The 13,248-nt window shown below is 45.0% G+C and overlaps 1 protein-coding gene across 2 annotated transcripts in view; it reads right to left on the bottom strand.

Annotated features, from left to right (window-relative positions):
• The window catches only part of LOC121271679 (transmembrane protein 184B-like), a 77,985-nt gene extending 71,207 nt beyond the window's left edge, over positions 1 to 6,778 (bottom strand). For both annotated transcript variants that reach the window (XM_041177817.1, XM_041177818.1), the window contains exon 1: positions 6,348 to 6,778. The gene's annotated coding sequence lies outside the window, so the exon portion shown is untranslated. The remainder of the gene's footprint in view (positions 1 to 6,347) is intronic.
• Positions 6,779 to 13,248: the final 6,470 nt, after the last annotated feature.

The raw sequence follows: 13,248 nt of genomic DNA, 5'->3' as shown, positions 1-13,248 counted from the left end.
GCTTGGCAGTATAGAACTTGAGTGTTGCTGAAAAGAGAGATACGGTGCCAAAGCTTTGCATCTTCTCCTCAACAGGACAAATGCAAGAACACCAAATTTCAAACAATCACGACAATTTAATTTTACTGGAGAAAAGCTGCTGATTGATTGGCTATGCAACAAGGAACTATGGGCTCCCCAAGTTCCCAGGCAATTCAAAAAAAAGAGATGCCAGGCTTGAACATATTCCTTTTGTTTGCAGAGAACAGGTCCCCATATACAAACGGGATATGTTCAAGCCTTGCACAATTTTTGAATTACATGGGGAGCCTATAGCTCCCTGCTGCTTTCTCCTGCGCAATGCCTTAACCAATCAGCACCCTTTTCTCCTGAAGTACAAATTGTTGAGATTGTTTGAAATTTGGCATTTTTGCATTTGTCCTGATGAGTGCAAGATGAAAAGTTTCAGCAACATGTCTCTCTTTTCAGCAATATTTGAGACTCTATTAATACCATCTATCCTCAGTTTGGTGGGGTGCATTAGAGAGGATCTGGCTAGAGTGTATTATGGACGAAATGGTGCCATTTCATGGTAACATTGGGAGCAGTCTCTCATTTTCACACTCCTGTTAAGGCAACATCCTGAGCCCACTAGTGACTGAGGTAGAGACCGACATTTTCCCAGAATGGGAAAGCAAGACCAAGATTTCACGGAGCACAACAAGAGAAAAAAAAAATCAATTCGAATTCCGAGAGGAAGTAACGTGAATGATTTGCTTTGCCAGATGAAGGGAGGAAGGGGGTGATTTATGCAGCGCCTTTCATGTTATCAAAGTTCCTGGATGAGTCATGTCAACATTTACTGTACTTTGGCCAGTCCGTTCCAGCCTTTACACAAGAAAGCACGGATGTCATTTTCCTCAATAGAGACAGAAAAAAGAAAGAGACTTTCAACACGCAGCAAATCTTCCAGAAAGGAACGGACTTGCATCTGTCTAGCCTCCGTCACAACCTCAGAATGATCCAAAGCCTGTTTACAGATATTGTAACACTTGCCAAGTGGAGTCACTGTTGTTACTGGATGTGAATCAGAAGGAAGGAAGGAAGGGCTGGTACTTTCAATTTTTATACTTCAGATTCCCAGTACTTACTGGCAGTTTATTTTCCTCCCCCATTAAACGTCAGCTGTGGCTCAGTTGGTCGCACTCGCTCTCACAAGGTTCCAGGTTCAAGTCTCATCCCAGGACTTGGGTGCAAAAATCTAGGCCGACACTCCGGTGCAGTACTGCGGGAGTGCTGCACTGTTGGAGGTGGAGGCCTGCAGATGAGATGTTAAACCGAGGGCCCCCATCTGCCTGCTCAGGTGGGTGTAAAAGATGCCATGGCATTGTTCTGAAGAAGAGCAGGGGAGTTACCTCCAGTATCCTGATCAATAGTTATCCCTCAATCAGCATCACCAAACTAGGTTAACTGGTCATTATCACATTGGTCCTTGTGGGAGCTTGCTGTGCACATGTTGGCTTCTGCATTGCCTACATTACAACAGTGACTACACTTCAAAGTGACGCTTGGCTATAAAATGCTTTGAGACATCCGGTGGTAGTAAAAAGCACTATATAAACGCAAACCATGGGATCTTTCTTTGCACTTTATTTCCAGCTGGGAACAAGTTCATGGTAAAGGTGTTCTTACACTAGAGGGATAGAGCAACGTACAGCAGATGTAAAGTATCTCCTTACAGTTCAACTCCATGGGAAAATGATCCAACGCTCATGTCTATGACACTACCTTTGGGTCAACAGCGGAACAATCGCTACATCACTCTCATCAACTCCCCACAAACAAATTTCTCCTCACCCCTCTCAGAAACAATTTGGAATCAATGACTCCCAGCCAGAGAAAATAGTCTTTCCTTACTCCTCACCCCATTTGACCTGATTTGATGGTGTTTAAAAACCACGAGGAGTCTAGACAGAATAGATAGGGAGAAACGGCTCCCATTAACGGAAGGTGTCAAAAACCAGAGGTCACTCAGTCAAGTTGACTGAGAGAAGAGCCAAGAGAGGATAAACCTTTTTTTAAATATATAAACGGAGCGAGTGATTAGGATCTGGAATGCGCTGCCCGAGAGTGTGGTGGAGGCAGATTTAATCATGGCTTTCAAAAGGGAATTGAACAATTTCCTGAGGGGATAAGATTTTCAGGGCTACAGGGAAAGGGCATGGGAGTGGGACTGGCTGAGTTGCTCTTGCCGAGAGCCAGCATGGACACAATGGGCCGAATGGCCTCCTTTTGTGCTATGGCCATTATGATTATACATTTCTAAAAAAAAATCTCCGCTAAATCTCTTCTCGACTCCTGTGGAAACAGTCTTAAGAATGTCAAGTTTTCCTTCACCACTATCTTCTGGACCCCAGTAACTTCCTTAATCTCAAGACTCCTATTCATTATCTGAGGGGAAAAAGGTACCAAAAAAAAAAATTTACTAGATAGATGTCTGAACTGGGAGGTTCTAGCCAGCAGGAAGATTTAGCAGGGTCAGGTTCTTTGCTTCTGAAGGGAGAAGACTGAGGAATTGACCCAATAGAGCACTACAAGATTTCAAAGGGTAGAAATGGAGATGTTTCCATTTACAGAGAAGGCCAGAACCATGGGACAAAAATAAGATAGCCTCTAATAAATCCAAAATGCAATTCAGGAGAAATTCCAGAGAGTTGGGATGAATGTGGAACTCGCTACTACAAGGAGCACAGATCCATTTAAGAAGCAGCAGCTAGATAGACAGGAGGGAAAAAGGATTGGAAGGGAATGTTAATAAAATAGGTGGGAGGGCCTCATGTGGAGCAGCATGTAGCAGTTGGGCCAAATGGCCTGTTTCTGTGATATAAATAATTTTTAAAATGTACAACGTACTTGGCCTATACGTCAATACCTAGGGGAGGCAGGACAGTGTCCACTTCCGGTGTTACAAAGCATGAACACCTCCTCCCAAACAGTCCCCAATATTATCTAGTAAAGTGGCACCATTTTCTTATAATACGCTGTAGCTTTAAAAGCTCAAGTGAGGGCACACTGCGCACCTGGGCAATGCAAGACGACAATTAGCATTTGGCAAATTATCTGTGAGATCAATTTTTTCCAATTAAGCCAGAACGTCCTCTTTGTACAAGTCAGCTTGCTCATGACGCAGGACACGCACCGACCGATAAACGGCCCACAAAAAGAGCGCAAGGACTCGTAAACATGCTGTTTACACGGAGCATCTCTGCAGCTGGTTTAAAAGGCAGCTAGATACAAGCCATATCCAATCGATAACGTCACGAGCAGAGGACAATTTTTTTTTAAGTCAGCAGACATGTAAGGACTTAAGAAGCAGCAATAGCGGCTGAGTTGATAGCGCTCGCGCCTCTGAGTCAAGAGGTTTTGGATTCAAGTCCCACTGAAGGACTCCGGCATGAAAGTCCAGGCTGGCACCCCAGTGCAGCACTGAGCGAGTGCTGCGCTGTCAGAGGTGCTGCTTTGCTAATGAGACATTAAACCAAGGCCTTGCCTGCCCCCCTCAGGTAGATGCAAGAGACCCCCATGGCACCACTTCAAAAGGATATCAGGGGAGTTGCCTCCAGTGTCCTGGCCAATATTTATCCCTTGATCAAGCCACTCACCTTCTTAACTGTCACTGTTACTTCACTGTCGCTGGGTCAGAATCCTAAAACTCCCTCCCTAACAGCCCTGTGGGTATACCTACTCCACGTGGACTGCAGCGGTTCGAGAAGGCAGCTCACTACCACCTTCTCAAGGACAATTAGGGATGGGCAATAAATGCTGGGCCCAGCCAGTGACACCCACATCCCGTAAATGAATTTTTTAAAAAAAATCAACGCCACACAAGACCGGATTACCTGGTCATTAACACATTACTGTTTGTGGGAACTGGGTGTGTGCCAATTGGAAGCCCTGTTTCCTACAACAGTGACTACACTTCAAAAGTACTACATTGGCTGCTTAAGCACCTTGAGGTATCTGGTGGTCATGAAAAGCACTATATAAATGCAAGTCTTTCTCCTTTTAAACCAAAAATAAACACGTTCTAGTGACGCATCAAATGTCTTGAAACCGATATACAGTAACATAGCTGTTATGTGGGTGAGCTGGGCAGACATTTTAAATGCGGAGATGAGTCATCTACAAACTTGTATTTGGTTGAAGGAAGTGGAATCCTGGCAAAGCCCAACTCACTTTCCTTCAAAATACTGTGGATGCTCGAAATCCAAAACAAAAACTCAATGCTTGGAAACATGCAACATTGAGAGAAAGAGAGAGAGAGAGAAACAGGGTTAATGTTTCAGGTCCTTTCGTAAACACTATCCATTGATCTGAACTCTGTTTCTCTCTCCACAGATGCTGCCTGGCCTGCTGTGTATTTCTGGCATTTTCTGTTTGCCATTTCGCTCTTCTTCGTTCACTCCCGTGGGATCTTTTAAGACCCAATGGAACAGGTGGACGTGACCTTCGTGTGGTATCTCACCGCAAAGGACAACGCTGCTCTCAGGTGTTCTACTGGAACCCGGGCACAGATAGGACACAAACAATGGAGAATAGCGCTGATTAGTGGAGCCAAAGATGATGCTGACTGACATCATCAAGTCTCCACAGAGGCAGTTTTTCCAATTCAAAACATGTTAACAGTAACCAACTGACTGCCCACAGAGACGGTGGTGGGGAGGGCAGGGGGGAGGTGAAATGTATAATTTCATTAAACACAGCGCACAGCATATGCTATCTGCACCATACTCTGCTTCTTGACTACAAACTCAATCGAACTACTTTGGAAATCCGGCTGACACAAGGTCACGACCAAAAATAAACATTAACTTGCATTCAGATGGTGGCTTTGACACAGGAAAACACGCGAAGGTGCTTCACAGGAATGAAAACGTATAAAAATTAACACCAAACCAAAGCAGAAGTTGTCAGGAGGGGCAATATAAGGGTTTTACTTCAGCAAGGGTCTTAAAAAGGAGAGAGAAAAGTGTGACAGAGGGGGATTTCCAGAGATCAGGGGCTAGGTGGGTGAAGGAATGGGTGCCAATGAACGAGGAAACAGAGCGAGGAGCGTGCAAGAGTTTGATAAACACAGGAGTTCGAGGATGGTTATGTCAACCAATTCAGAGGATTTAGGCATCATTCAGTGTTAAACCTGTTGCATTCCACTGCAAAACTAAAAGATGAGGAGGCCCAAAACTAACTCAAGATTAATCATTTTAAATGTCACATTGCAAAAAAGGATACCAGTCACAAAAAAGTCAACTAAACTGCAAGCACACAGGGAAGCAATCTAATTAAAACTGATATCAAAGACCAAGACCAAAGCTTAAAAGTCTGAACGACACACAGACACCCCCCACCCACCAAACAAAAACAGGATTGAGATAGCGCCAGGGCATCTGCTATTTAAATAACCACATCTCGAGGTTTGTGGGGAGACAGCTTCATTTCTGGAGTAGCCAAACAGTGTTTGTGTAGAACCATTAGCTAACGGCAGGGAGAGGACATGAAGGGAGGAGGAAAGAGTTCAGGAGCACTGGTCAGCTCCCACCACCACCACAACCACCACCGCCACCCCCCCCCCCACCTCCTGACTCCCACTCCAGTGGAGCAGGGGCAAAATTAAACACAATTTGCCAGAAAAAAACAACTGCTAGTGCTTGAGGCCTAGGTCTGGTTCTTGGCTGCCAGTATTGAGAGAGTCCACAGAAAAAACAAGACCAACTCACTCCACATCACTTTGCCTCAGCAAAACAAAAATTCATAAAACAACATTCCATTGAGAAACAGTTGAGGGAAGGAGGGGGAAGAAAAGGGATCAACAGAACGCCATCCCCAGAAAAAAAAATTACTCAAATCAAAACATTTTCAACTAACAACGAATCGGGGGCAGGAAAGAGAAAGCAACGATAGACTAGATCTAATTTCTTTTCAAAAAAATTGAACAGCACCCCAGGTGAAAATTGGGCTGAAGGCTAGGGAGGTGGGGAGGTGGGGGGGAGGGAAAAAAAGTTCTCTCACAAATGCAGCTTTCAAGAATTATGCCTTTAGAAAGAAAACTTGAAAACAAAGATTTTTACCAAGTGCAATTCTCCCACCAGCATCATGAAATGGAATTTAATGCATTAACTACATTACAGTGTGGGAGATGTGGAAAGGAGGGGGGGGGGGGGGGTGGTGGGGGAAGGTGGAAAACAAGGAAAATGCTGAGTTCAAGTTTAAAAATGAAACACAAACCAGAGAGAAAATATATTTAAACCAATACAGATGTAGGCATTAAAGAGATCCTCTTCCTCACCCCCTCACTAACCTCCCCTGCTTACCTTTTTACATGGCTGTGTCTATGATGAGGTGCTGGATGAAATGCATTTCCAGTGATAGACTGTGACACACAGGGGAAGGGAAGGTTTTCAGGGATAATTTTCTTTCGCGAAGAAAAGGGGTGGGGGGGGGGGGGGGTAGCACTGGGGTTTGGAGGAGGTAGGGACTATGGATGGGGGGGGTTGTTGGGCAGCCAGAAGAGTTTTAAAAAAAAAAAGAGGTTGATGCATTCACCAGGCAGATTGCAATTCCTCCCCCAGCAGCAGCAGCAGCAGCACCAGCACCGCCAGCAACAACCCAGCACAATGGCCAGGCTGGGAAATGAGCGCTGCAGCTCGGTGGGGACCAGCGCTGCTTCCACGAACGATCCAGGATTAAAGGGGCTACAGCTCCCGGCGCCTGCGTACTGACGGCTGCCAGTCTCCCCAGCCCTGTCACACACACACACACACACACATACACATACACACACACATACAGACAGACAAACAGGATGATGTAATCCCTCCAGCCTCTTAAAGGGGCCGCGCCTCACAGCCTTGCGCGGGGAGGGAGCAGTGAGGGTTTGGATGGACATTGCACTTCACAGGCATGAAAACGAACGTCTGCTAATGACTGTAACATTCATTGATTGTATTGATGCACCTCGTGATCCACGCTGTAAAAGTTGAACCCTGATTGTAAACAAAAACACAGAACTACCTGGAAAAACTCAGCGGGTCCGGCAGCATCGGCGGAGAAGATAAGAGTTGACGTTCCGAGCCCTCGTGACCCTTCTACATCGGCGGAGAAGAAAAGAGTTGACGTTCCGAGCCCTCGTGACCCTTCTACATCGGCGGAGAAGAAAAGAGTTGACGTTCCGAGCCCTCGTGACCCTTCTACATCGGCGGAGAAGAAAAGAGTTGACGTTCCGAGCCCTCGTGACCCTTCTACATCGGCGGAGAAGAAAAGAGTTGACGTTTCGAGCCCTCGTGACCCTTCTACATCGGCGGAGAAGAAAAGAGTTGACATTCCGAGTCTTCGTGACCCTTCTACATCGGCGGAGAAGAAAAGAGTTGACGTTCCGAGTCCTCATGACCCTTCTACATCGGCGGAGAAGAAAAGAGTTGACGTTCCAAGTCCTCATGACCCTTCTACATCGGCGGAGAAGAAAAGAGTTGACGTTTCGAGTCCTCATGACCCTTCGACAGAAGGGTCATGAGGACTCGAAACGTCAACTCTTTTCTTCTCCGCCGATGCTGCCAGACCCGCTGAGTTTTTCCAGGTAATTCTGTTTTTGTTTTGGATTTCCAGCATCCGCAGTTTTTTGTTTTTTGTTTTGAACCTGATTGTACTTTGGTGATGGTGATTTCGAAATGGTTTGGAATGTTCTTGAAGATATTTTATGAATAAAGTATATTTTTGCAAAAAAAAAACCCGCCTCTCTTTTCTTTTAATTAAGGAAACATTATTGTTGATTCTTTCATGGGAGGTGGACATCTCTCAACTTCTCCTCCACCACCTCCTCCAGTGTTTGCCAACTCCAACTAAATATATTCTTTTATTTTTTTTAATGTGGGCAGCACTTGTTGCCCATCCCTAATTGCCCTTGTTCAGAGGGCATTTTTACCCATTGTTGAAATTGAAATTGGCCAGAGTTCCTGTTTTTTTTTAAAAGAAAGCAAAAAAACTGCAGATGCTGGAAATCCAAAACAAATAAAAATACCTGGAAAAACTCAGCAGACCTGACAGCATCTGCAGAGAGGGACACAGTTAACGCTTCAAGTCCGTATGACTCTTCAACAGAACTAAGGAAAAATAGAAAAGAGGTGAAAGAAAAGCTGATTTGGGTGGTGGTGGTGGGAGGGTGGGACAAGTAGAGCTGGATAGAGGGCCAGTGATAGGTGGAGATAGACAAAAAATGTCACAAATAAAAGGACAAGAGGTGTTGAAGGTGGTGATAGTATCTAAGGAATGTATAAATTTCCTGTTTTTTTTCCTTTATTCTTCCCATGGGATGTGAGCCAGCATTTGTTGCCCATCCCTAATTGCCCTTGAACTGAGCGGCTTGCTAGGGCCATTTTAGTGGGGGGGTGGGGGGGGGGGGGGTTGTTGGCAGTTGAGAGTCAACCACATTGCTGTGGGTCTGGAGGCACATGTTGGCCAGACCAGGAGACGACAGCAGATTTCCTTCTCTAAACTATTTTCCTATTAAATTTTATTTGATTTCCCTAAACTAAAGGTGAACCAGGTGGGTTTTTACAACATAAAATACTGCGGATGCTGGAAATCTGAAACAGAAACAAAAAATGCTGGAAAAACTCAGCAGGTCTGACAGCATCTGTGGACAGAAAGACACTTCAAGTCTGTGTGACTCTTCTACAGAGTTGGATTTTACAGCAATGGTTTCATGGTTATCATTCAACCATTAATTCCAGATATTTTTATTCAATTCAAACTCCACCTTTTGTCATGGTGGGATTCAAACCTGGGTCTCTAGATTAGCAGTCCAGTGACAATACCACTATGCCACCTCCTCCCCTGGAGGTTTTGTTGCTTTCCACATACTCCAGCCATTAGTCGTCCATCCTTGTGACGCACTGCATCCTAAACCAATTGGAAAGCAAAAAGACTCATTACCCAATTGGATGATGCTTGATTGTCAGCCAAACAGCCCTCCCCCACCCCATTACACAATCCCCTCTTCCCCACCACCCCCTCACCCCCACCCCCACCACCACCATCATTTTCAATTTTTTTTTATACTTGGTAAAGAGAAATGTTCAAAAGAATTTTTTAAAAAACCACCTTTTTTAACATCCCAAAGATTTTTCTCCAGGGTTGCACACACAGCAGTGTCCTGGGAGATTGATCTTCAATTCCTGGAGACCTCCAGGCCAATCCTGGAGGGTTGGCAACCCTATCCAGATACCGTGCCCTGAGAGGGCATTGGTGGCAATGGACATCCATTGGATTGGTCCATGATGATGCTTGGCCAAGTACTGCAGTGGTTGGCTGTTGCCTTCAGCTGTATGGCTGGCAGGAAACTCTCCCACTCTGCTACCAGGCATATTGGAATGATTAACAACCTGATTGGCCACATTACAATGAATGCACCTTCCTTGGCCATCAAGTCCAACTTGAACTCAGAGCTTCTGGCCCGGAGGTTGGGACACTACCCACTGTGCCACGAGACTATCCTGCTAAACGTTAATAAACCACAGTGTACATTTTGATGTTTAACATAGCTCATCCATGTTGTCATCTTGTTTGTAAAATAAAAAACAAATTCCCTAAAGAGGAAAGAAAGGAAGGGGTAGATGGAAGTTACATCGGAGCTGCAGAGTTCACCAGCAGGGAAACCAATTCAAGGAGAGCTGGGAATTTAGCTGTCCGTGTCAGTAAACCCCACCGTCACCTGATTGTGAAAATAAAAACAGAAGAAATTTCATCAGGATTAAATTATTAAAACTAAAATTACAAAAAAAAGAAAAAATATGTATTAAAAACAAATTATGAATAGAGAAGTCCATGATGAAAAGGCCAGCATTTGTTGCCAACTCCAACTGCCCCACCCAGTCAAATAGCTTCTTCCCACCCCACCCCCATTTCCAATACTTTGAGCACGTTTGTTTATTAGTTTAAAAGAATTGCCTTTAAAAACCCCACAATGCCCCAGTGATTATTCTCCTTGACGTTGTCCATGTCCAAGAAACAAATCTTCAATCCTTGGAGACTCCAGGGAAATCCTGGAGGGTTGGCAACCTAATCTGTTGCCCATCCTGATGGCCTTTGAACTGAGTGGCTAGGGTTGCCAACCCTCCAGGATTGACCTGGAGTCTCCAGGAATTGAAGGTCAATCTCCCTGGAGAAAAATCGTCGGGACATTCAAAAAGATTGGGACTTTTTTTTGTCATTTTCTTTACCAGATATAAATATAGTGAAAATGGTTGGGATGGGGGTTGCAGTGGGGAAGGGCTGTGTGGCTGACAGTCAAGCATCATCCAATTGGGGACTGAGTCTTTTTGCTTTCCAATTGGTGTAGGAAGGCAGTGCGTCACAAGGATGGACATGTTGGCCAACTAATGGCTGGAACGTGGGGGCAAGTCATGTGATAAAACCTCCAGGAATACACTTAATCACAGTTGGCAACCTTATGAGTGGCTTGCTAGGCTATTTCAGAGGGCAGTTAAGAATCAACCACATTGCTGTGGATCTGTATATGGGGATAGTGTGGAGAAAATGGCATTGAAGTAGAAGATCAGTTGAACAGTGGTGGAGTAGCCTGAGGGGCTGAATGGCCTTCTCCTACTTCCTATCGAGTCACATGTAGGCCCGGCCAGGTAAGGATGACAGATTTTCTTCCCTAAAGGAGTATTAGTGAACCAGGTGGATGTTTATGACAATCAGTGAGAGCTTCATGGTCACTATTACTGTGATTTTCAGGTTTTAATAATTGAATTTAAATCCCACCAGCTGCCATGGTGGGATTTGAACCTGTGCCTGCAGGGCATTAGACTGGGCCTCCATATTACTAGCCCAGTGACATTAACACGGCACCACCATCACTCCTCTCTGCTGCACTTGCAGCAGTCATTGAACTTAAGAACATGAGAAATAGGAGCAGGAGGAGGCCATTTGGCCCATCAAGCCTGCTTCGCCATTCAATAAGATCATGCTGATCAGATTATGTCCATAACTGCATTTTCTTGTCTGTCCCCCATAACCCCACCCCACTGGTTCTGAAGAGTCATATTAGATCGAAATGTTAACTCTGTTTCTCTCTCCACAGATGCTGCCAGACCTGATGAGCTTTTCCATCACTTTCTGTTTTTACTCCATAACCCTTGACTCCCCTGTCAACCAAAAATCTGTCTAACTATGCCTTGAATATATTCAATGACCCAGCCTCCAATGCTCTCTGTGAAAGAGAATTCCAAACCCTTTGAGAGAAGAAATTCCTCCTCATCTCTGTCTTAAATGGTTGACCCCTTATCTTCAAACTGTGACCCCTAGTTCTAGGTTCCCCCATAAAAGGAAACATTCTCTCAGCATCTACCATGTCAAAGCCCCTCAGAATCTTACATGTTTTAATAAGATCACCTCTCATTAATAAAATTACATTATTCACCTTATTTAGAGCGTTACACTTGCAGCAGTCATTGAGCAGGGAAATGAGCTCATCCAAAACTCTGCTGCTATGCGCATCACCTCGCTCAGCGCCTCTTCACCTCTGCGCTCATCGACTTACACTGGCTCCCAGTCCAGCAACGCCTTGATTTTAAAATTCTCATCTGTGTTATCCAGGCCTCTTCCGACCCCTGCCCCCCACACCCCCACCCCACCTTACCCTATAACCACGGCCATCTTCCAAGGTCTCTGCACCTCTCCAAATTCTGGTCCCTTACACACCCCTGATTTCCATCGCTCCTCCCCTGGCGGCCATGCCTTCAGTTGCCTGGGCCTTAAGCTCTGACATTCCAACCCTAAGCCACTCCACCCTCTCTACATTTACCTCCACTTTTCAGATGTCCCTTAAAACTACCTCTAATCTTTTGGTCCTAATATCTGGGAGCAGCTACTTGCAGATAAAACTGTGTCAGAGTAGTGGGGAGGGGGGGGGGGGGTGAAGTGCATTCAAGAAAGAAATAGTGAGAGAACAGGGCAAATATGTTCCCATAAAGACAAAGGTGGGGGATCAAGTCTGGAGAACACTGGATGTCAAGGGACATAAAGGTTAGGGTTAAGAAAAAAAGAGAAGCTTATGGCAGATACTGAGGGTTCACTATGGCAGAGTCCCTAGAGGAGTGTAAAAAGTGTAGGGAGGAACTTAAAAAGGAAATTAGGAAAGATAAGAGAGTACATGAGAAAGCATTGGTTAGTAGAATAAAGTAAAACCCAAAGGGGTTTTTTAAATATATAAAGAGCAAGGGAATAACTAGGGAAAGAGTAGGGCCAATTGGGGACCATAGAGGTAATGTGTGTGTGGACCCGGAAGTCCTCAATGAATACTTTGTGTCGGTCTTCACAATGGAAAAGGACGATGCAGATATAGACATTAGGGTGGAGGAAATATTAGAGGAAATTAACATAGAGAGAGAGGAGGTACTAGTGAGTTCAATGGCCTTAAAAGTGGATAAATCCATAGGCCCTGGATGAGATGGATCCCAGGCTGTTGAGGGAGGCAAAGGAAGAGATATCAGGGGCCCTGGCAGTAATTTTCAAATCCTCTCTAGCCACAGGTGAGGTGCCAGGGGATTGGAGGACTGCTAACATTGTCCCATTATTAAAAAAATGAGGAAGGGATAAACCAGGAAATTGGTCAGGAAGAATTCTGAGGGACAGAATACATCTATAAAGATTAATCAGGGGTAGTTAGCCTGGATTTATTAAGAGAAGGTCATGTTTGACAAATTTGAGGAGCATTGATGAGAGCAATTTTTGTTTTATTGCTCATTGGTGGGGGTCACTGGCTAAGCCAGCATGATCAGAGGGCAGTATTGATCAGACCAGGTATGGATGGTAGACCTTCCCTAAAGGGCATTAGTTGTTGGTTATCATCAGACTTTTAATGAATTACAAATTTCACCATCTGGGACTTGAACCCAGGTCCCCAGAGTATTACCAGTGCAGTAACAATACCACTATGCTACTGCCTCCCTTAATGATTTGATGTGGTCTACATGGTCTTTAGCAAGGCTTTTGATAAGGTCCCTCATGGCAGACTGGTCAAGAAAGTAAGAGCCCATGGGATCCAAGGCAAAGTGGCAAATTGGATCTAAATTTGGCTGAGAGGCAGGAAGCAGTGGTAGAGGGATGTTTCTGTGACTTAAGTCTGTTTCCAGTGGGGTTCTGCAGGGCTCGGTGCTGGGGCCCTTGCTGTTTGTGGTGTACATAAATGATTTGGATTTAAATGTAGGGGGT

This window comes from Carcharodon carcharias, chromosome 31 (genome assembly GCF_017639515.1).
Source record: "Carcharodon carcharias isolate sCarCar2 chromosome 31, sCarCar2.pri, whole genome shotgun sequence".
NCBI classification, from domain to species: Eukaryota; Metazoa; Chordata; class Chondrichthyes; order Lamniformes; family Lamnidae; genus Carcharodon; species Carcharodon carcharias.
The sequence above is the reverse complement of the archived record's forward strand: the minus strand, read 5'-3'. Positions and strand labels throughout refer to the sequence as shown.